Source organism: Lepidochelys kempii, chromosome 22 (assembly GCF_965140285.1).
Source record: "Lepidochelys kempii isolate rLepKem1 chromosome 22, rLepKem1.hap1, whole genome shotgun sequence".
Taxonomy (NCBI): Eukaryota; Metazoa; Chordata; order Testudines; family Cheloniidae; genus Lepidochelys; species Lepidochelys kempii.
The window spans coordinates 4,963,954-4,986,464 of NC_136401.1; the positions used below are offsets into that span (position 1 = coordinate 4,963,954).

Genomic DNA, 22,511 nt, shown 5'->3' on the forward strand with positions numbered 1-22,511 from the left:
ACTACCAGAGGATAAAATGATGACAGAGACCTCGCAGGAAAGGGTGCCTAGATCAAGGACAGAATAGCACCTGGACACTAATCAGAAGCCAGTACAGAGCACACACATGTGGAACCTGCTCCCAGTAGGCAAGTGAATATCCACATTCTGCACCAACTGAAGATCCTGAGTGGTCTTCAACTGTAGCCCAAAGATGGGCACATTCTGGTACTCCAGTGTGGAGATAACAGTGGCGTGGATACTGCAGTGCTGAACTCCACATCGGAAAGCAAAAGCCCCAAGCTTCTTGCAATGAACAGGTGGAAAGACATAGTCTGGGCTACTGCTGCTATCTGATCGTGAAGTAGCAGGAGATGGGAGAAATCCAAGTGAGGCAGCTGAGTAACAAATGGCAGACAAAACTTGCTCAGATATCATCTCCACCATTTGCTCTAGTTGTTTGTCTCAGGCCACCAAAATTACCTGTGTCTTATTCGCACTGACCCTCCGCCCCATGTCCAACCTTTGGCTTGGGTAGACACTGGAAATCTATCAACTGTACCATCAGGGACTGAATAAACAGAGACAGAACTGTGTATCATCTACGTATGGAAGGAACCACCTCACTTCTACCCTTTTGGCCTCATAGGCACATCAGATAGACTGACAGGGTGGGGATGTGGGTGTCAAAACAATTGTATAAACCCCCACATGAGAAGTGCCTTGGGCTCAGATGAAGGAATGCCCCCAAATTACCCTCTGTGTCCTCTGCAAGAGAAAATGTCTCCATCCATCTCTTTGAGTGTCAACAATTGTTCACATCAAAAAGAAAATGCTGTGGTATAAACACCAGCCTACACAAGGCCTCCCACTGCTCCTAACAGGTGCTCCAGCCACAGCAGGAGGATTTAGAAAATCCTCAATTATTTCCACTTCCTGTGATTTTATGTCTCATGTAAAAATCTTTAGGGTGAAAAGAGCTATGGACATATCATAGAATCATAGAAGATTAGGATTGGAAGAGACCTCAGGAGGTCATCTAGTCCAACTCCCTTCTCAAAGCAGGACCAACACCAACTAAATCATCTCAGCCAGGGCTTTGTCAAGCCTGACCTTAAAAACCTCTAAGAATGGAAATTCCACCACCTCCCTAAGTAACCCATTCCAGTGCTTCAACACCCTCCTAGTGAAATAGTGTTTCCTAATATACAACCTAGACCTCCCCCACTGCAACTTGAGACCATTACTCCTTGTTCTGTCATCTGCTACCACTGAGAACAGTCTAGATCCATCCTTTTTGGAACCACCTCTCAGGTAGTTGAAAGCAGCTATCAAATCCCCCCTCACTCTTCTCTTCTGCAGACTAAACAATCCCAGTTCCCTCAGCCTCTCCTCATAAGTCATGTGCCTCAGACTCCTGATCATTTTTGTTGCCCTCTGCTGGACTCTCTCCAACTTGTCCACAACCTTTCTCTAGTGGAGGGCCCAAACTGGACGCAATACTCCAGGTGTGGCCTCACCAGTGCCGAATAGAGGGGAATAATCACTTCCCTCGATCTGCTGGCAATGCTCCTACTAATGCAGCCCAATATGCCATTAGCCTTCTTGGCAACAAGGGAACACTGCTGACATCCACCTTCTCGTCCACTGTAATCCCCAGGTCCTTTTCTGCAGAACTGCTGCTTAGCCAGTCAGTCCTCAGCCTGTAGCGGTGGATGGGATTCTTCCTTCCTAAGTGCAGGACTCTGCACTTGTCCTTGTTGAACCTCATCAGGTTTCTTTTGGCCCAATCCTTCAATTTGTCTAGGTACCTCTGGACACTATCCCTACCCTCCAGCGTATCTACCTCTCCCCGCAGCTTAGTGTCATCTGTGAACTTGCTGAGGGTGCAATTAATCCAATCATCCAGATCATTAATGAAGATGTTGAACAAAACCAGCCCCAGGGCCAACCCCTGGGGTACTCCACTTGATACCGTCTGCCAACTAGACATCGAGCTGTTGATCACTACCCGTTGAACCCGACAATTGAACCAGCTTTCTATCCACCTTATAGTCCATTCATCCAGCCCATACTTTTTTAACTTGCTGGCAAGAATACTGTGGGAGACCGTATCAAAAGCTTTGCTAAAGTCAAGATATATAAGGACAAGAATAATAATTAGCAGCGCTTATACAGCACACTACATGCCACAATGGGCAAGAGTGGCACACCAGTTAGGCTGAATCAGCATATCTTCTGGCTTTACCCCTCCCCAAGTCAGGGTCTCACTGGCCAGTTCTGAGCCCTTCATTATAGCAGATGTCTTGGGCTGCTTGCATCACTGTGTTCCCTCTTCAAATGGACTTTCCTTCACGTGCAGCCTGCAGCCTGGGTGCCATCTGCACGACTCAGTGGAACTCGTGCTGAACCTAGGCTCACATCTTCCAAGTGCTGTAGATGAGAAACTAATTCACCTAACATCAGTTACCTTCAGCCCTGAAATTAACAATGTGCTTGAGAAGAAAATGTGAGCATATTTACGTAGATAACAGCACTGTAAGCATTAAACGTATGCCACTGGAACCTGTGCGGCAGGGTAGAGGCCGAGAGAAAACTCCTGCTAGATGAATGAGCCCACCATCAAACACCCATTCCCCTTAGGTACTTAGAAACCGATCAAGTCACCCTTAACCTTCTCTTTGTTAAACGAAATAAATTGAGCTGCTTAAGTCCACCACAACAAGGCATCTTTTCCGACCCTTCCATCATTCTCACGGCTCTTTTCTGATCCCACTTCAGCAACGGTCGCACCAGGGCCAAAGACAGAGGTAAAATAACCTCTCTGCTCCTACCCAAGATTCCCCCGTTTATGCATCCCAGGATCACGTCAGCTCTTTTGGCCACAGCACCACACTGGGTGCTCACGTTCAGCATATTATCCACCACAACCCCCAACCTTTTCTCAGAGTCGCTGATTCCCAGGACATAGTCCCCCACCCTGTACGTATCAGCTACGTTCTTTGTTCCTTGCTATTCTGTCCTGACCTGAATTTGTTTGTTTTGATTTCATGCATTTTGACCCAAGCAGTGGAGAGCTAGATTCACAAAATGCTGGTGAGAGATAGTGGCTTGCTTGTAATTTTGAGCCTGGTTCTTAGGGTCTCCCCTGGAATGTAGCACACTGAGGTTCAATTCCTCCCTTGAAATGGAGAAGGGATGGGAATTTGGTTCTGCCATATTGCAAGAAAGTGCCATAATCAATGGGCTATGGAATCTTCTGATACTGAGCTTTCTCAATCTCTCCTGTTGAAGCTGCTCTACTCTATATAGCTTGTCGAATAGTCATTGGAGCAGGGACTTCCATGTGGGTCTCCCACGTCTTGGGAGATGGCCTTACCACTTGGTTACAGAATCATTCTTTCTTTCTCCCTGGCCCAAGGACTATTCACTGTTATGATGAATGACTGAATTGTCATTATGAACGTGGATTGGGAGCCGAGCATCGCCCACAGCTGCTAGCAGTAACCTAGGCAGCAGGGCAATGACAGCAGATATACCCCTGATGTAGGGTTGCCAACTTTCTAGTCACATGAAACTGAACACCCTAGCCCCGCCGCTGCCCTGAGGCCCCGCCCTGCCCCACCCCTTCCCCGAGGCCCCACACCCCGCTCACTACATTCCCCCTCCCTCAGTGGCTCTCTCTCCCCCACCCTCACTCACTTTCACTGGGCTGGGGCTGGGGTGCGGGAGGGGGTGAGGGCTCTAACTGGGGTGCGGGCTCTGGGGTGGGGCTGGGGATGAGGGGTTTGGGGTGCAGGAGGGGTCTCCAGGCTGTGGGGTGGGGCTGAAGGATTTGCAGTGCAGGAGGGGGCTGTGGGTTGAGGCACGGGGTTGGGGTATGGGAGGGAGGGAGTGAGGGCTCTGGGCTGGGGGTGCTGGCTCTGGGATGGGTCTGGGGATAAGGGGTTTGGGATGCAGGAGGGGGCTCCAGGCTGGGCCCAGGGATTTGGAGTGTGGGAGGGGGCTGTGGGGTGGGGCCAGGGACGAGGGGTTTGGAGTGGAGAAGCGCGCACCAGGTTTGCTGGGGCTCAGGGTTGGGGCATGGGCTTACCTGGGGCAGCTCCTGGTCAGTGGCACAGAGGGGAAGCTAAGGCAGGCTGCCTGCCTTTCCTGACACCGCACTGTACGTGCCCCAGAAACAGCCAGCAGGTCTGGGTCCTAGGCAGGGGGGTGGGGAGGGCAGGAGGCTCCATGCACCGCTCTCGCCCACAGCCACCGCCCCTCCCCGCAGCTCCCATTGGCCCATGGGAGTGCAGAGCTGGTGCTTGGGCAGCATGCAGAGCCGCGTGCATGTAAAAGTCCCTTTACTTCTTTTTTCCCTTATCTCTCTGAAAAGCCCTTAGTCTAAAGAATTTCTATCCAATTAAAAGGCAAGTGTAGGGGTGTGTGTGAGTGTGAGCGTGTGTGTGTATGAGAGAGAGAGATTCCCTCAGATGTTTTCAGCAGCCAATCTACAATGCTATGTTAAAATCAGTCATCTCTCCCATCTAAATACCCTACTTTTCTCTCTCTCTCAATCTCTCTCTCTCTCTCTCTCTCTCTCACACACACACGTTTAATTGCACACTCTAAATGGATTAAATTGTAAAAGCTGGCTGATATGTCTCAAAATGTAATTGTAAACAGGAAATCATCATCGAGAAAGTGTGTTTCCAGTGGGGTCCCACAGGGATTGGTTCTTGGCCCTACTCAGTTTAATATTTTTATCTATGACCTGGAAGAAAACAAAATCACCACTGACAAAGTTTGCAGATGACACAAAAACTGGGGGAATGGTAAATAATGAAAAGGACAGGTCACTGACACAGAGTGATCTGGATCGCTTAGTAAACTGGGTGCAAGCAAATAATATGTGTTTTAATACAGGTAAATGTGTACATCTCGGAACTGTTGGCCAGACTTACAGGATGGGGGACTCTCTCCTGGGAAACAGTGACTCTGAAAAAAAATTCAGTGACTCTGAAAAAGCCATCCTGGGATACATAAACAGAGGAATCCTGAGCAGGAGTAGAGAGGATATTTACCTCAATATTTAGCACTGGAGCAACCACTGCTGGCATATTGTGTCTAGTTCTGGTGTCCACAATTCAAGAAGGAAGTTGATAAGTTGGAGAAGCTTCAGAGAAGTGCCACAAGAGTAATTAAAGGGTTAGAAAACCTGCCTTATAGTGATAGATTCAAGGAGCTCAATCCATTTATCTTAACAAAGGGAATGTTAAGGGATGACTTGATTACAGTCTCTGAGTACCTAGGCGACGAACAAATATTTGCTAATGGGCTCTTCAGACTATCAAGGAAAGGCAGAACATGATCCAGTGGCTGGAAGTTGAAGCTGGACAAATTCAGACTGGAAATAAGGTGCAGATTTTTAACAGTGAGGGTAATGAACAACTGGAAAAATTTACCAATGGTTGAGGTGGATTCTCTATCACTCAAAATATTTAAATCCAGCCTGGCTGTTTTTCCACAAGATCTGCTCTGAGAATTATTGTGGGGCAGGTCTCTGGCCTGTGCTATCCAGGGTGTCAGACTAGATGATCAAAATCAGTAGTTCTCAAACTTTTGTACTGATGACCCCTTTCACACAGCAAGCCTCTGAGTGCAACCCCCCCTTATAAACAGGGCCACCCGGGGAGGGGGGCAAGTGGGGCAATTTGCCCCAAGCCCTGGGCCCCACAGGGACCCCCACAAGAGTTTTCAGGGGCCCCCATGAGAGTTTTCAGTGGCACTTTGGTAGCGGGTCCTTCAGTGCCGCCGAACACACCAGGAGTGCAGGACCCGCCGCTGAAGACCCGCCACTGCTTCTTCCGCTCCGGGTCTTTGGCGGCAATTTGGCGAAGAGCCCTGAAGACCCGAAGCAGAAGGACCCCAGCCGCCGAAGACCCCAGGCCCCCTGAATCCTCTGGGCGGCCCTGCTTATAAATTAAAAACACTTTTTTATATATTTAACACCATTAGAAACGCTGGATACAATGCAGTGTTTGGGGTGGAGGAGGACAGCTCGAGACCCCCCATGTAATAACCTCACAACGCCCTGAGGGGTCCCGACCCCCAGTTTGAGAACACTTGATCAAAATGGTCCCTTCTGGCCTTGGAATCTATGTATCTTAGCATGCTTCAAAACTATATGGTTCATTTGTCACTGTTCTCTGAAGATAAACATCACAACAGATCACCTCTCTACATCTTCCACATTTAGGGTGACCAGTCAGGAAGTGTGAAAAATCAGGATGGGGGGTGGGGGTAATAGGAGCTTATATAAGAAAAAGCCCTAAATATTCATGTGTTCATGTGACCCAGGCGAGCACACTGCCAAAAAGGAAACAGGAGGAGACTGAGGGCCATGGCCCTGCCCCTTTCTGCACAAGCCCTTACAGCAGGCCAGACCATGAGCACTAAGAGGAGCAGACTGCACCATCCTGGGGATTGGTGTGGAGTAGCCTGTACAGTCCCACTATGTACCAGGAGCCTTGAGGACTCCCCAAACTCCTTTCAACCACCCCCTAATCCATGCTGTACCTGTTTGTCACAATCTAGCCCAAGATGTTCCAACAGGCGGTGTCTTCTGCCAGACCTTGCCATACAATACCGTCAAACTCCTTCCAAGCACCAGGTGTTTTCACTGGGGCAGGTGAAATCCCTCCCATAGGTATAAAGAGGAGTATCATTAAAAGATTTTAAATTACAGCCCCCTCATCTCTGTGAGGAGAAAGGTGTGTGAAGGGGGAGCGGTTATGATGCATCTCTGACGAGAACAGCAATTACAGCTAAGTCATTCTCTTTTCTGAAGATACTCAACCCAACGCATCTCAAGACTAAAATGCTCCAGGGACATCTCAATAACATAAACACTAGAATAAAAACTGCAACAGCCAATAAGAACTTTAGTAGACAAAGTTAATGAACCTTGAATAGCAACATTAAACAACTTTGTTCTTTTTTTAAGTGAAGGCCTGAGGTACCTACACACATTGTAAAGTGTTATATTTATAGAAAGAGAGCGTTAAGATACTTTTCAAACAATCTGGCAAAGGAAATCCTCATCAAAGACACACCTTCAAAGTAAAGTAAAAATATTATGGTTGGGGGGGTTGTTGTTTGTTTTTTTGCAAGAGTTTAGGTGCCACTTGTCTCAGCAAAAGTTTCTGAAATGCTGATAGAACATTCTTGAATCTCATCTACAGGGCAAATTGAAAGGGCTTGAAGTAAAAATACAGCTTAAATTTAGTAAAACTGGTCAAATAATTTTTTGAGAAGTTTCCTTTCTGATCACGAATAGTCCATGAGAAGCTTCTGTTTGTTATTCGAAATCATTTGTTGATTCATTCTTCAACTGTAACTCATTCAAAGTCTCCCTTAGTGTTATGAATTCAAAATCTGATTTGCACAAATATTTTTGTATATTTGCTTGCGCATTACTATTTCCGTGAACATTCTTAATGAGAAGTTTCTATGCATGCATACTTTGAGGAAGTGAACACAAAAGGGGCTTGAATAGTCTGAAAATGAATTGATTAAATATTCATTAATCTTTTGAGAATCTGGCCCATTTTTTTAGGCTATGTTTAAACTCAAGAGGAAACACTTGTATTGGTTCATTTCAGTAGGTTCATATTTGGATCATTTACTTCACTGGGCTGGAAATCTTTTCTTTTAACTGAAACTTTTTGATTCTACAGCACAATTCTGCAGTGAGAGCTGGACTTTGCAACACATTTATTACACTATCTAGTGCCTTGACCATGGCCCTGACTGAGCAAAGAACCAAAGTACATGTTTAAAGTTAAGAAGGCTCCTAAGGGACTAACATCTTCTCCGCGAGCCACTTGGCTTCACTCTCATTGGGAGGTAACAGCGATTCTGAAAAAAGCCAGCTGAACTGATAGCCACTGTAGCCTCTCTCTCATTGAGAACAAAAAGGAAATGACAACCATTTTGAAAGAGGGCAGTTCTTTGTGGAATTCTCTGTAATGGAACATTATTCACCAGCCTCCACTGACAGGCAAACTTTCAGTTATGAAGAATAACAGCAAAAAACTACAATAAGTCCTAAAAAACCCCTCAAAAACTACTCATTGCCCCAATCTATTGAGAGGGCAGGAGGGTGAAACTCAAGAGGTGTATGAGAGCAGGAGAACATGGGGGCTGGAGTGAGGGGGAAACGTATGTGTGAAAGAGAGAGTGTAGGACACATACTCAGCCACAAAGGAGTGTGACTGAACCCAAGAAGCAATTATAGAATGGAAAGACTCATGGTTTCATCACTCTTGAATAAAGTAACAATCCCAGACACATGCCTGATGCCTATAAGGCTTCCATGCTTAATGTCCTGTTCATTAGACAAATCATAGAATCATAGAATATCAGGGTTGGAAGGGACCTCAGGAGGTCATCTAGTCCAACCCCCTGCTCAAAAGCAGGACCAGTCCCCAATTAAATCATCCCAGCCAGGGCTTTGTCCTGAGTTTATGTCAGTACCTAATGTCTTCCTTGAACAAAAAGTTATAAATCCTTTTTTGTATTTGTTGATTTTGCATTTTTAGCATTTGTATGGTAACAATTTGCTTATATTTCATAAATCAACAATTATAAAAACAAAACAAAAAAACCTTCTGCATCAAGATTGCAAAATCAACCTCTCAGTGTTAGGAATCCCATCATTCAGATCATCCAGGCTGACTTTATTTTACTATCTTATACATATACCTTATAATGCAATCAATAATTATATGGTCAAACCAATTTTTGCCTTGGTCACTGGACAGAGTAGGTGCTCACTGCTCAGTAAAGGAAGCATGCTACGAACATAACATAAGAACAGCACACTGGGTCAGACCAATGGTCCATCTAGCCAAGTAACCTGAATTCCCACAGTAGCCAGTGCCAGATGCTTCAGAGGGAATGAACAAAACATGACTTATGAGGAGAGGCTGAGGGAACTGGGATTGTTTAGTCTGCAGAAGAGAAGAATGAGGGGGGATTTGATAGCTGCTTTCAACTATCTGAGAGGTGGTTCCAGAGAGGATGGTTCTAGACTATTCTCAGTGGTAGAAGAGGACAGGACAAGGAGTAATGGTCTCAGGTTGCAGTGGGGGAGGTTTAGGTTGGATATTAGGAAAAACTTTTTCACTAGGAGGGTGGTGAAACACTGGAATGCATTACCTACGGAGGTGGTAGAATCTCCTTCCTTAGAGGTTTTTAAGGTCAGGCTTGACAAAGCCCTGGCTGGGATGATTTAACTGGGAATTGGTCCTGCTTCGAGCAGGGGGTTGGACTAGATGACCTCCTGAGATCCCTTCCAACCCTGATATTCTATGATTCTATGAAAACAGGGCAATTTGTCAATTGATCCATCTCGTGTCATCCACTCCCAGTTTCTGGAGTCAGAGGTTTAGGAACATTGGGCATGGGGTTCCATCCCTGAGCAGTGTCGCTAATAGCCACTGATGGATCTATCCTCCATGAACTTATCTAATTCTTTCTTGAACCCACTTATACTTTTGGCCTTCAAAACATCCCCTGGCAATGAGTTCCAAAGATCCATTGTGTGAAGAAGTACTTCTTTTGTTTGTTTTAAACCTCCTGCCTCTTAATTTCATTGGGTGACCCCTGGTTCTTGCCTTATGTGAAGAGGTCATTAACAATTCCTTATTCACTTTCTCCACACGATTTATGATTTTATAGACATCTATCATATTCCCCCTCAGTCGTCTCTTTTCTAAGATGAACAATCCCAGTCTTTTAATCTCTCCTCATATGGAAGCTGTTCCATACCCCTAATCATTTTTGTTGCCCTTCTCTGTACTTTTTCCAATTATACTACATTTTTTGACATCCTCAAAGAATTCTAATTGTTTGATAAGACATGATTTCCCTTTCCAAAATCCCTGTTGAGTCTTCCCCAACATATCATGTTCATCTATGTGTCTGATAATTCTGTTCTTTACTATAGTTTCAACCATAGTAAACAACTATTTGAGATGGGGCGACGAGACCTGCATGGAGAATTCAAGGTGTGGGCATACCATGGATTTATATAGTGCATTATATTTTCTATCTTATTAACTATCCCTGTCCTAATGATTCCTAACATTGTTACCTTTTTTGACTTCTACTACATTGAGCAGATGTCTTCAGAGAACTATCTATGATAACTCTAAGATCTCTTTCTTGAGTGGTAACACTTAGCTTGGACCCCATCATTTTGTATGTATGGTTGGATTATGTTTTCCAATGTGCATTACTCTGCATTTATCAACACTGAATTTCATCTGCCATTTTGTTGCCCAGTCACCCAGTTCTGTGAGATCCCTTTGTAGCTCTTCACAGTCTGCTTTGGACTTAACTATCTTAAGTAATTTTGCAAATTTTGCCACCTCACTGCTTACCCCTTTTCCCATATCATTTATGAATATCTTGAACAGTACTGGTCCCAGAACTGACCCTTTGGGGACCATACTATTTACCTCTCTCCACTGTGAAAATGGACCATTTATTCCTACCCTTTGTTTTCTATCTTTTAACTAGTTACTGATCCACAAGAAGACCTTCCCTCTTATCCCATGACAGCTTACTTTGCTTAAGAGCCTTTGGTGAGGGACCTTGTCAAAGGTTTTCTGAAAGTCCAAGTGCATTATATCCACTGGATCATCCTTTTGTGTAGTTCCCCTTTTTGAAGTTAAATGCTACTTTAGTGGTTTTCTCTGGTATTCCCCTCTACAAGGATGTTAAATTTAATTACATTACAGTCACTACTAATGAGTGAGTCAGTTATTTTCATCTCTTGGACCAGATCCTATGCACCAGTTAGGACTAAATCAAGAATTGCTGCTCCCCTTTGGGTTCCAGGAGTAGCTTCTCCGAGAAGCAGTTGTTAATGGTGTCTGGGAATTTTACCTCTGCATCCTATCCTGAGGCAACATGTTCCTAGTCACCATGGGGATAGTTGAAATCCCCGTCCTGCCTTATTTACTGCCACCAACCAAACCATGCACTGAATACAGAATTATTCATTTTTCCACAGGCTTTTCTAATGTGATCCTCACTGTAGTATCAGACATTTCACAAACATTAATGACTTACTTTCACAACTCCCTTGTCAGGTAGGGAGGTCTTACTGACCCCATTTTGCAGAGGAGGAGCTGAGGCACAGAGGACCAGCTTTTCCAAAAGTATTTAAGTGCCTAAAGATGCAGAGAGATGCCCAGTGGGATTTTCAAAAAGAGCCCAACTCCCATTGACTCTGATAAGGACGTAGGGGGCAGAGTAGACAAGCAACTGAACGTGAGTTCCCAGTGTGATGCTGTGGCTAAAAGGGCTAATGCAATCCTTAGATGTATAGACAGGGGCACAGTGAGTAGCGAGAGCGAGATGATTGTACCTCTGTGTACAGCATTGGAATACTGCATACAGTTCTGGTGTCTACATTTTAAAAAGGACAGTGAAAAATTAGAGAGGATGCTGAAAAGAGACACATGGTTCAAGGGCTGGAGACAATGCCTTAAAATGAGAAACTTAAAGAGCTCAATACATTTAGCTAATCAAAAAGAAGCTTGAGAGGTGACTTGAGTACAGTGTATAAGTACCTTCACAGGGGAAAATACCCAGTACTAAAGGGCTTCTTAATCTAGTAGAGAAAGGCAGACCAAGAACCCAGACAAATTCAAATGAGAAATTAGGCACAAATTTTTAACAGTGAAAGTGATTAACCAAACTACCAAGGGCAGTGGTGGATTCTCCCACCCACCTCTAGATATCTTCAGAACAAGACTGGAGCCTTTCTGGAAGCAGGGCCGGCTCTAGGCACCAGCAAAACAAGCAGGTGCTCGGGGCGGCACATTTCTAGGGGCGGCATTCCGGCGCTGGCCAGGCCGCCCCTGGAAATGTGCCCCCGCCGCCCCAGCTCGCCTCCGCTCCGCCTCCGCCGGCTCCCCTGAGCGCACCGCTGCCACTCCGCTTCTCCCCCCTCCCTCCCAGGCTTGCCGTGCTCAAAACAGCTGTTTGGTGCAGCAAGCCTGGGAGGGAGGCAGGGAGGGGAAGCCGAGGGGCGGTGCGCTCAGGGGAGGCGGCGGTGGTGGAGTGGAGGTGAGCTGGGGCAGGGAGCGGTTCCTCTATCCCCCTGTTACTTCCTGCGCTCTCCCCCACCCTCGCTCACCTCTGCCTGCTCCCCTGAACACGCTACCTCTCCCTCGCCTGAGAGGGAGGCGGGAGAAGCGGAGCAGCGGCGTATTCAGGGGAGCGGGCAGAGCAGAGGTGAGCTAGGGCGGTAGGTTGCGGGGGGGAGCCACAGGAAGCAAGGGGGGTGGGGAATGCAGCACACCCAAGGGAGGAAGCGGGGCCAGGGATTTGGGGAAGGGGTTGGGAAGGGGCGGAGTTGGGGCAGAGCTGGGGCCAGGGGGACAGAAAAAAAGCGGGGGCAGCCAAAAATTTTTTTGCTTGGGGCAGCAAAAATCCTAGAGCCGGCCTTGTCTGGAAGATATGTTTTAGTCAAACACAAGTTACTGGATTCAATGCAGGGGTAACTGCATGCAATAAAATGGCCAGTGATACAGGAGGCCAGACTAGATGATCTAATGGTCCCTTCTGGCCTTAAATTCTATGATCGATGATTCTATGAATCTTCAGAATAATGGTCAGAAGACTTTTTATAATGGAAAGTGTCAAGTGACCTTAACATAAGGCTTATTGCTGGTCTATTATACATGGAATTCTCTCTCAGAAATCACATTCAACAACAACCACGTCTGCTGTCAAACACTGGAATTATGAGTTTTTAAGACAAGGAACAAATTTAGACCCAGGTCCTTGAAAACACTTATGTACACACATCATTTTGTCATGTGACAAGTTCCATTTAAGTCAATGGAATGACTCACATAAGTAAAGTTATGCATTTGAATAACTGTTTCAGGATTAGGGTCTTAAATTGTCACAGCCTGCCTCCTCCCTCTCCCCTCATGGCCAGCACAAAAAAACAACTAACCAAACACCAGCACAACCCTGTGGGCAAGAGACAATAGGATCCGAACACTCTCCTGGGCTCCTCATACTAAAATGTTTGGTGCTTGGTTTTGTATCAAATTCTGGACCTTACAAGTTTAACAGTCACTGTGCAAAATAACAGTATTGCCTTGTCTCACCAACTAGCAATAACAGCTGACACTGTGATGCCCTCTACCTAGGCTGGTATCAGCAACCTCTAGAGCTGAAAGCATGAATTTCCACAGCTGTGAGCTTTAACCGACCCACATTCCCTGAGGGAGATACCTTACACACACTGACTAGTGGGTTATGTACTTCACCCTGCAAGAAGCAGCTCATCCCAAGCTGTTCACATACTGGTCAATTCTCCCACATATGTGGCAGCCACTGTTAGAAATTGCTCCAGCTTGAGCTAAACAGGTGAGTGCTAAAAGTGAGAGCTGTTAGAGAGCCCTACCTTCTATGGATCAGGCACAGAGATGGGGACACAAAATACACTGATCAGTGGGTTACAGAACCAGAGCATGTGGGCTGGAGGTTGTATACTCCAGGTCCTGACTGATTCTTATAGAAGTCACTGGCTTTTGGGCACTGATAGTTTGATACAGTTCGTGCATGCAGATTCTGGTACCTTTACTGCACAGTATGACTGAAACATCCAACTTTCAACACTTATATTTCCCATGGGACACTCACTTTCCCCAGTCACCACAAGCATCAGCAAAGCCATTACTGTTCTTGAAAGCAGAAGTATGACTCACACCTTCAAATGTGCCTTTTTTCACACTCAGAAGTGTTGCAGGGATTCCTGTCAGACAAGAGTATAGTTTAAGGTTACTGGCGGCAAAAAAAGAAAAACACATGACCAAACCATTCTAGCCTCATCAAAATTTAAGCAGCCTCATGCTGCATAATTCCTGAACTTTTCAGTGCATAGGAATATTTGAGATAATACAATTTTAGAGACCAAATATATATTTGGAGACAGACGTGGGAGAGGGGCCATTAGTACTCACTACCTCAAAGATAATTACTGGAGCCTACTGACTGCTCTACCAAAGAACACCCATTCTCCCAGTCTTCCCATGGTTTGGGGGAACTGTTCCTTTAAGAAGCACTGGTAAGAGCTAGTCTGAACTGGTTTTTATGTTACAGAGGCTCACGTTATGCTACACTGATCATTTGGAACGCAGACACTGAATGAAGCAGGGCTCTGTCAGATTGCTTGGCTCTGACTGATCACTGAACACCACATGGTGCCAGGAATAAAATGAACTAAGAAAACACTCTGAGTGGAAGAATGGAGCAGTGAAAAGTCCCCCCCTCACCCCAAGCTGAAACCTGCTGGAAATGCGGAAGACTACTGGAGAAAGGTTCAACAGCACAATAATCTGTATCTGCAAGTGTAACCCACACACCTCTGGGGTGTGGTGCTCTGTCCCATCTAGTGGCACCAAGATCACAGTCTGTTCTACAGCCTTAGCTAACAGGCATATGGCTTTTAGCTCATGCAATAGAAGCTCATGCACATGGACTGAGAGTATAAAACAGACAGAGTGGACACATACTGAGCCCTTTTCCTGCCCCCACCTACGCTGCAAGCAACCAAGACACTGAGAAGAAGACAAGACTCCAACGCAGGAGATTGGCCCAGTTTCAAGGAACCAACCTGTATATTAAGGACTGAAATATCCAGTGGGGTGAGAAAAACTGCTTAATCTACTTGCTGCCCAGTCTAATAGGGTTGAGAGTTTAGACTGTGTGCTTATATTTCATTTTATTTTGTTAATTACTGACTTGTTGTGTTTTGACTTATAATCACTTAAAATCTATCTTTATAGTTGATACATTTGTTTTTTTATTCTACCTGAAGCAGTGTGTTTGGTTTGAAGTGTGTCAGAGGCTCCCCTTGGGATAACAAGCCTGGTACACATCAATTTCTTTGTTAAATTGACGAACTCATGTAAGCTTGCAGTGTCCAGAGGGCATCACTGGACACTGCAAGATGAAGGTTCCTAGGGTTGTGTCTGCGACTGGAGATATTGGCTAGTGTCATTCAGTTGCAAGGAGCTGGGAGCAGCTTACATGCCAGAGGCTGTGCGTGAACAGCCCAGGAGTGGGGGTTCTCACAGCTCAGCAGAGTAAGGCTGGCTCCCAGAGTCAAGGATTGGAGTGACCTAGCAGATCAGCGATCCAGATAACACCAGAAGGGAATGTCAACACGCTCCTCCTTGTACTTCTTCCCGGTATCCCACTTCCCCGCTTACCTCAGGGCTTAGGTCTCCATCCCTCTGGCAAACCTAATTTAAAGCCCTCCTCACTAGGTTAGCAAGCCTGCCTGCAAAGATGTCTTCCCTCTCTTCATTAGGTGGATCCCATCTCTTCCTAACAATCCTTCTTCCTAGAACAACATACCATGGTCGAAGGATCCAAAGCCCTCGCTCCGACACCACCTGCACAACCATGCATTTACTTTCGATGGTCCCTACCTGGGCATTTTCCTTCAACAGGGAGGATGGACGAGAACTTGTGGGTCGGGACTATCAATATATGAAAGTATTCGTCCTTCAAGTCGAGGGAAGTGTACCAGTCCCCTGGATCCACGGAGGGAATGATGACGGCCAAAGATACCATGTGAAATGTCAGCTTCTTCATAAATCTGTTGAGATTTTGCAGGTTGAGAATGGGTCTGAGACCCCCTTTGGCTTTCGGGATTAGGAAGTATCAGGAATAGAATCCCTTCCCCCTTAGCTCCTGAGGAACCTCCTCTATTGCTCCTACGCGTAGGAGTGATTGCACCTCCTGTACAGGAAGCTCCTTGTGTGAAGGGTCCCTGAAGAGGGACGGGGCAGCGGGGTGGGAGGAAGGGGAGGAACAGAACTGGAGAGAATATCCCACATCTACCATGCACAGAACTCGGCAGTCTGAGGTTATCTGGGCCCATGCGCGACAGAAGTGGGACAGATGGTTCAGGAAGCAGGGAGAAGGATCCGGGCTCCAAGCTGATGCATTGCCCCAGACACACCTTCAACAGGCATGCTTGGAGCCAGAGGACAGCCTCGCCGAGCTCTGCACCAGTGCTGCAACATGGCGGGTTTGCTCTAGTCGGCGCTGCGCTGCCCGTGCTCACTCTCTTCTGGCAGGGGACTGCGGTGCCATCATAGAATCATAGAATATCAGGGTTGGAAGGGACCCCAGAAGGTCATCTAGTCCAACCCCCTGCTCGAAGCAGGACCAATTCCCAGTTAAATCATCCCAGCCAGGGCTTTGTCAAGCCTGACCTTAAAAACCTCTAAGGAAGGAGATTCTACCACCTCCCTAGGTAACGCATTCCAGTGTTTCACCACCCTCCTAGTGAAAAAGTTTTTCCTAATATCCAATCTAAACCTCCCCCACTGCAACTTGAGACCATTACTCCTCGTTCTGTCATCTGCTACCATTGAGAACAGTCTAGAGCCATCCTCTTTGGAACCCCCTTTCAGGTAGTTGAAAGCAGCTATCAAATCCCCCCTCATTCTTCTCTTCTGCAGGCTAAACAATCCCAGCTCCCTCAGCCTCTCCTCATAACTCATGTGTTCCAGTCCCCTAATCATTTTTGTTGCCCTTCGCTGGACTCTCTCCAATTTATCCACATCCTTCTTGAAGTGTGGGGCCCAAAACTGGACACAGTACTCCAGATGAGGCCTCACCAATGTTGAATAGAGGGGAACGATCACGTCCCTCGATCTGCTCGCTATGCCCCTACTTATACATCCCAAAATGCCATTGGCCTTCTTGGCAACAAGGGCACACTGCTGACTCATATCCAGCTTCTCGTCCACTGTCCCCCCTAGGTCCTTTTCCGCAGAACTGCTGCCTAGCCATTCGGTCCCTAGTCTGTAGCTGTGCATTGGATTCTTCCATCCTAAGTGCAGGACCCTGCACTTATCCTTATTGAACCTCATCAGATTTCTTTTGGCCCAATCCTCCAATTTGTCTAGGTCCTTCTGTATCCTATCCCTCCCCTCCAGCGTATCCACCACTCCTCCCAGTTTAGTATCATCCGCAAATTTGCTGAGAGTGCAATCCACACCATCCTCCAGATCATTTATGAAGATATTGAACAAAACCGGCCCCAGGACCGACCCCTGGGGCACTCCACTTGACACCGGCTGCCAACTAGACATGGAGCCATTGATCACTACCCGTTGAGCCCGACAATCTAGCCAGCTTTCTACCCACCTTATAGTGCATTCATCCAGCCCATACTTCCTTAACTTGCTGACAAGAATACTGTGGGAGACCGTGTCAAAAGCTTTGCTAAAGTCAAGAAACAATACATCCACTGCTTTCCCTTCATCCACAGAACCAGTAATCTCATCATAAAAGGCGATTAGATTAGTCAGGCATGACCTTCCCTTGGTGAATCCATGCTGGCTGTTCCTGATCACTTTCCTCTCATGCAAGTGCTTCAGGATTGATTCTTTGAGGACCTGCTCCATGATTTTTCCAGGGACTGAGGTGAGGCTGACTGGCCTGTAGTTCCCAGGATCCTCCTTCTTCCCCTTTTTAAAGATTTTAAAGATCCCATCATGGCTATCAGGTCCCTGGCTGCCTCAAAGGTGTCCAGAGTGGAGGGAAGGTCCAGCTCCTTCACCTGGCATTCCCTGACAGGGGACTCTGTGGGCACTGGACTCGACGGACCCCTCTGTGGGGCCAAAGTCAACAGTGGAGCAGGTGCTGAGTGCCCCCTGTGGGACACACATCACTGGCGCGTTCATGCCCGGACCGTCTTGCTGTGGGCAAGCGCCCCTTGTCCGTTTTCTTGTGCCTCTTGTGAGGCACCAGTGAGTGGGAGTGGTGCTGGGCTGGCGGAGCGGGCTTCGGTGCCAGAGAATGGCGGTGCTGAGAGGTGCTAGGTACACAATCCTTCCTCAGCACCATAGCCTCTCTAAGTGAGGCCGGCGCACTCCACACTGAAGTGCTGGGTGTTGGATCTGAGTGGCCCGGGGCTGGTTGGGGATGAAGAGCTGCTTCCATAAGCAGTTGCTTGAGTCTAAAGTCCCTCTCCTTTTCGGCCCTATGATGAAAACCTTTGCATATCCTGCAGCGATCAGCCTGATGGGTTTCACCCAGGCACTTTACACAGGAGTTGTGTGGATTGCCTTTTGGCATGGGTTTGTGGCAGGACCCACATGGCTTGAAACCCTGGGTCTGAGGCAAGTCCCAGTCCCAGGGAAGAGAGTTAAAGGGGTGGGGGGAACCCCAAGAAAAATTTACTAACTCATCTGAAGTACTATGCAAACACTAACTCTAATCTAACTTTTTACAGGGATTGAACAAGAGACGCCACTAGAGAAATGCTTGCCAAGGCAAGAGAAAGAACGTAGCTCCAACAACCGTTACTGGCTGTCAGAAGGAACTGAAGAGGCGGTGCGTCGGCAGGGACCTATGTACACCACCATGAAGGTGCAACTCCAGGGAACTCCACAGCCGACCCGATGATACCGCTAGGCGAAAAACCTTCTGACGACCGTCCACACGCTGCACACAGATCTGCTTGGAATTGACATGAGCAAGCACTTCAAGAAGAACCCAAGTGGTGTAGGCATGGCAGGATGGATTCAGCGCAGGCTGGTCACCAGAGTATGTATCTGAGGTCTTCTTGGGGCGGGGCTAGCCCACGAGGGAGCCTGGCTTGTCACCCTGTCTACATTACTATTGTTGCATGGGCTTGACCTACCCATGCTACAAGTACACCTTTTTTTATTTTTTGCCGTGTAGACGTACCCTCAGAGGTCTAGGAGACAAATGAGTTTTTGGTTCCCAAAATGATTGACTGGCTCAACAGGCAATAGTGCAGAACTGGTTCAGATCTTGTGACTTGTCTCCGCGGATGGCACTGACAAGCAATGGGCATTTCTTTTGTGTAAATGGGTCAGGCAGGAGGGTAGACGAGAGTGGTACAAAGAGTGGAAGTAGAATCAATGGGATGAAGTGAGCCACAAGAAATTTAACAGATTTATTTGATCATAAGCTTTCGTGGATAAAAACCTCACATCTTCAGGTGCACGGAGTGAAAATTACAGATACAGGCACAGGTATACGGGCACATGAAGAGAAGGGAGGTACCGCACAAGTGGAGAACCAGTGTGGACAGGGCCAATTCAGTCAGGGTGGATGTAAGAGTGGCATGGTATATGGTGTATTGCCACCCTCCTGCACTGCTACTGTGGCTTGTGGTACCTGGTGCTTGGAATGTGGCTCAAAGTGGGCTTTGTGCTGTCACACAGGGGCTGCATCCTGCCAGAGCCCATGGCCCTCCTGCAGCCCTCTGGCCACTCCTGGCTCACCGGGGCGCCATTTCAGATTTTGGGGAATGTGAGGAAACTTTAACTGTGATGCCAGGGACTACCTTAGGCACCTGAAAACTCTAGGGTTTTTGGCAGTTAATAACTTAGGAATTAGCCTGCAGGAGCACTGTATCTAATCATTATATAAAGAAAGAAAAATATATACAAACTCCAATTAAAGCCACGTTTAAAAGCTTAGATGTAAATTTAGAACAATCAGGAGATAATACTGCAAAATATTCCCAATCCCAAGCCTTGAGATATCAGTTCTGGAGTTTTAACACAGATATCAGAAGCACACAGTTGATACTTTGCACACTATCTTTAGTAGAGATAAATAAAATAAATAAAATCTGCTTAAAATCTGTTTACTTTCTCCAACAGACACACTGTGTAACTGACATTATCTACTCTAGTTTAGTCAATTGTTTTTCACTCCACTAAAAACATACTTAATTTTAACACGCGTGATTACGGTTCTTTTCTCTTTTATTAAGAAAGGGAATTTATTTTTCTAATTATTTTGGCATTTATGTTTACCAATCACAATCATGTACATGATTCACTAACACTTGACTCCAACATTGCTACTGGTATCAGACTTGGAACTGCATTTATTTTCATGCAAATTTTAAGTTATTTTACAGATCTAACTGAAAATACAATTTGTAAACAAGCAACCTTCATTTGCTCAGTGTGTAAAATTATGTGTTTAGCTAATGTTTTTTCAACTGGCACTGCTAAGGTTAGTACAAGCTAAAGACACATTCTAGAAGGATTCTATTATTTGATTGTACCACTTTAAATAATGAATGACAAAACACAATATGATAATAAAAGTAATAATGACAATTACTCCAGCCAGGACAGATTAGGCATTTTAGAACTCACTACTCAAAGAATTAAACTTAAGCGTGAGAAATAAAATTATGAAATGCATAGACCAGTCAAAAAATAAAATAACAGCACTTTGAAATAATAAAATTACAGAGACTATATGACAGGTTTCAGAGTAACAGCCGTGTTAGTCTGTATTCGCAAAAAGAACAGGAGGACTTGTGGCACCTTAGAGACTAACCAATTTATTTGAGCATAAGCTTTCGTGAGCTACAGCTGAAGTGAGCTGTAGCTCATGAAAGCTTATGCTCAAATAAATAGGTTAGTCTCTAAGGTGCCACAAGTCCTTCTTTTCTTTTTAGAGAATATATGTGCATTGCAGGAAGTACCAAGAAGTAACAACAACAATAATACATGTATGTGTTGGGGGGTGAGTGTGAAAGAGACAGAGTGTGTGTGTGTGTGAGAGAGAGTGTGGAGAGAGAGAGAGGGTGCATGTGTGAGACAAGATAGTGTGTGTGTGTGAGAGAGACAGAGACAGAGTGTGCGTGCTGGGGGAGTGTATGGGAGACAGAGCGCTGTCCCTTTAAGCAGAGCGGCCCTCACCAGTCTGAAGGCTTGTGCAGACAGCAGCAGCCACCAGCAGCTCCTCTCACTTCTGACCTCTGTCCCCTCTCCTCCTCCGTTCTGCGGAGATGGGGGACATGGGCGGGGGGAGAGCGACACCTGACTTAATCCCCCTACTTCTTCCCCCCGGTGCTGCACAGCAAACAGGAGGCTCCTGGGAACAGCGGACCAAGGGGGCTCCAAGGCAGGGGGCAGGAGCAGCGGGGTTGCAGATGGCAACAGAGCAGCAGGGGTAGGGGCATTCCTGATCCGAAGGCACCCCGCTTCTAATGGCGCCCCAGGCTTTCACACAGTTCGCCCATATAAAAGGTAAACTGCAAAGTAGTAAACGACTACACAAGCATTAGAAATTACTCTGTAGGGAATCAGCCATGTAGCTAGTTAAGCTAACAAATCTTTTTCATCTCTAGTTTCTATGGTACTGTATATTCATTGTTTGAATGCCATACAATGTCATGATTTATGTCATTCCTATTTTTGCTTTGCCTAATCTGTACAACTCCACATAAATTTTCCATTCATTGATATTTGCTATAAATTGCAAATGTTACCTTCTTGTGAACGCTTCACAAGAAAGACAACAGTTATATATTAAAATGAAAGATATCTGTGAAAAGACTCCTCCTTTCTCGGGTGAAAGTGAAGGAGCAGACTGATGGCACATTTTGGTGCTTCCACTTAGTAAAATAATTAACAAGGTTTATCTTTGTATTTTAATTGTGAAATACAAATGCTTAAACCAGAATGTGAAATTGCTGACCTTTGTAATCCCCATTTTCTTCTCTGTGTATGTGTCACAAAGTGAGGATGGGAGGATGAAAAGAAGATGAAGTATATAAGACAAATGTTTGTAGACATCTGAGAGTTTAACTCATATAGCTGTTTTGCCTTTCTGATCAACATACATTTAACATTGTATGGCATTGCCCCAGCCAAATGTACTTAATAAAGTTGACAACTTTGAAAAAGTAAGTTCCTGTAAGACTACTTTTAGCCTCCACTGACAGACAACGTTTGGGAATTCATCACTAATGTGGGCTAGCCCACTGATTTAATCAATAAGATCATTCGGGTAATTTGCTAGATTTCTTTTTACAGCAAAAGTTGGGTGTCCTGTGGACTATAAAACTTCAGGTTAAGAAGCTGAGCTGCCCACTCTCACAATATCACGGGATGCACAATTACCAGCCCCTTCCTCTCGGCTTGCAGTGGGTTAATGGCTAATATCGTCACAACAAAACAATACAGCTTCTTCAGTGCCCAAGGAAAATCAGTGACACAAAATAATTGGTCGATATATATGCCCTATGACTGAACCTCTGAATATACAAAAGCAATGAATTACAGCTCACGTTATTAACCTCCTGTGATAGCTGGGTTCACTTCTCCTCTCTCAGGAACAGTAAGCTTACGGACAGGCTTTGCTAGTTGTGATACCAGCTATTCAAACATGTACGGTAGTTGACAATATGTTAGTGATTCCACTACAAAGCCTCATGTCACAGGGTAACTGCCTCCTTTGAGGCAGAATGGGCCCTACCGCACCTGTGCCAAAATTAATCAGCTGCTTCCCAGCCCAAGGAGGCAAGTGATTGGACACCTGGGCCCTATAGGAGGGCTGAGAGAGCTCAGTCTGGCAGTTGAAATACAGAGAGTGGGCAGGTTCCTGTGTAAGACCCCTGAGCCTGGGTCTGCAGGGGAACCGGTAATTCA

General features: G+C 46.1%; 1 protein-coding gene across 6 annotated transcripts in view; it reads right to left on the reverse strand.

The window, feature by feature from the left end:
* Positions 1-22,511, reverse strand: part of PKNOX2 (PBX/knotted 1 homeobox 2) — a 688,475-nt gene that overhangs the window by 347,894 nt on the left and 318,070 nt on the right. Inside the window, exon 5 of one of the 6 annotated variants that reach the window (XM_073320705.2) lies at positions 13,766-13,810. The exons of 4 other annotated variants lie outside the window; for them this stretch is intronic. The gene's annotated coding sequence lies outside the window, so the exon portion shown is untranslated. Of the gene's footprint in view, positions 1-4,072; positions 4,131-13,765; positions 13,811-22,511 lie in introns of those variants that run through there. One more of the 6 variants, XM_073320714.2, reaches the window with a different exon arrangement.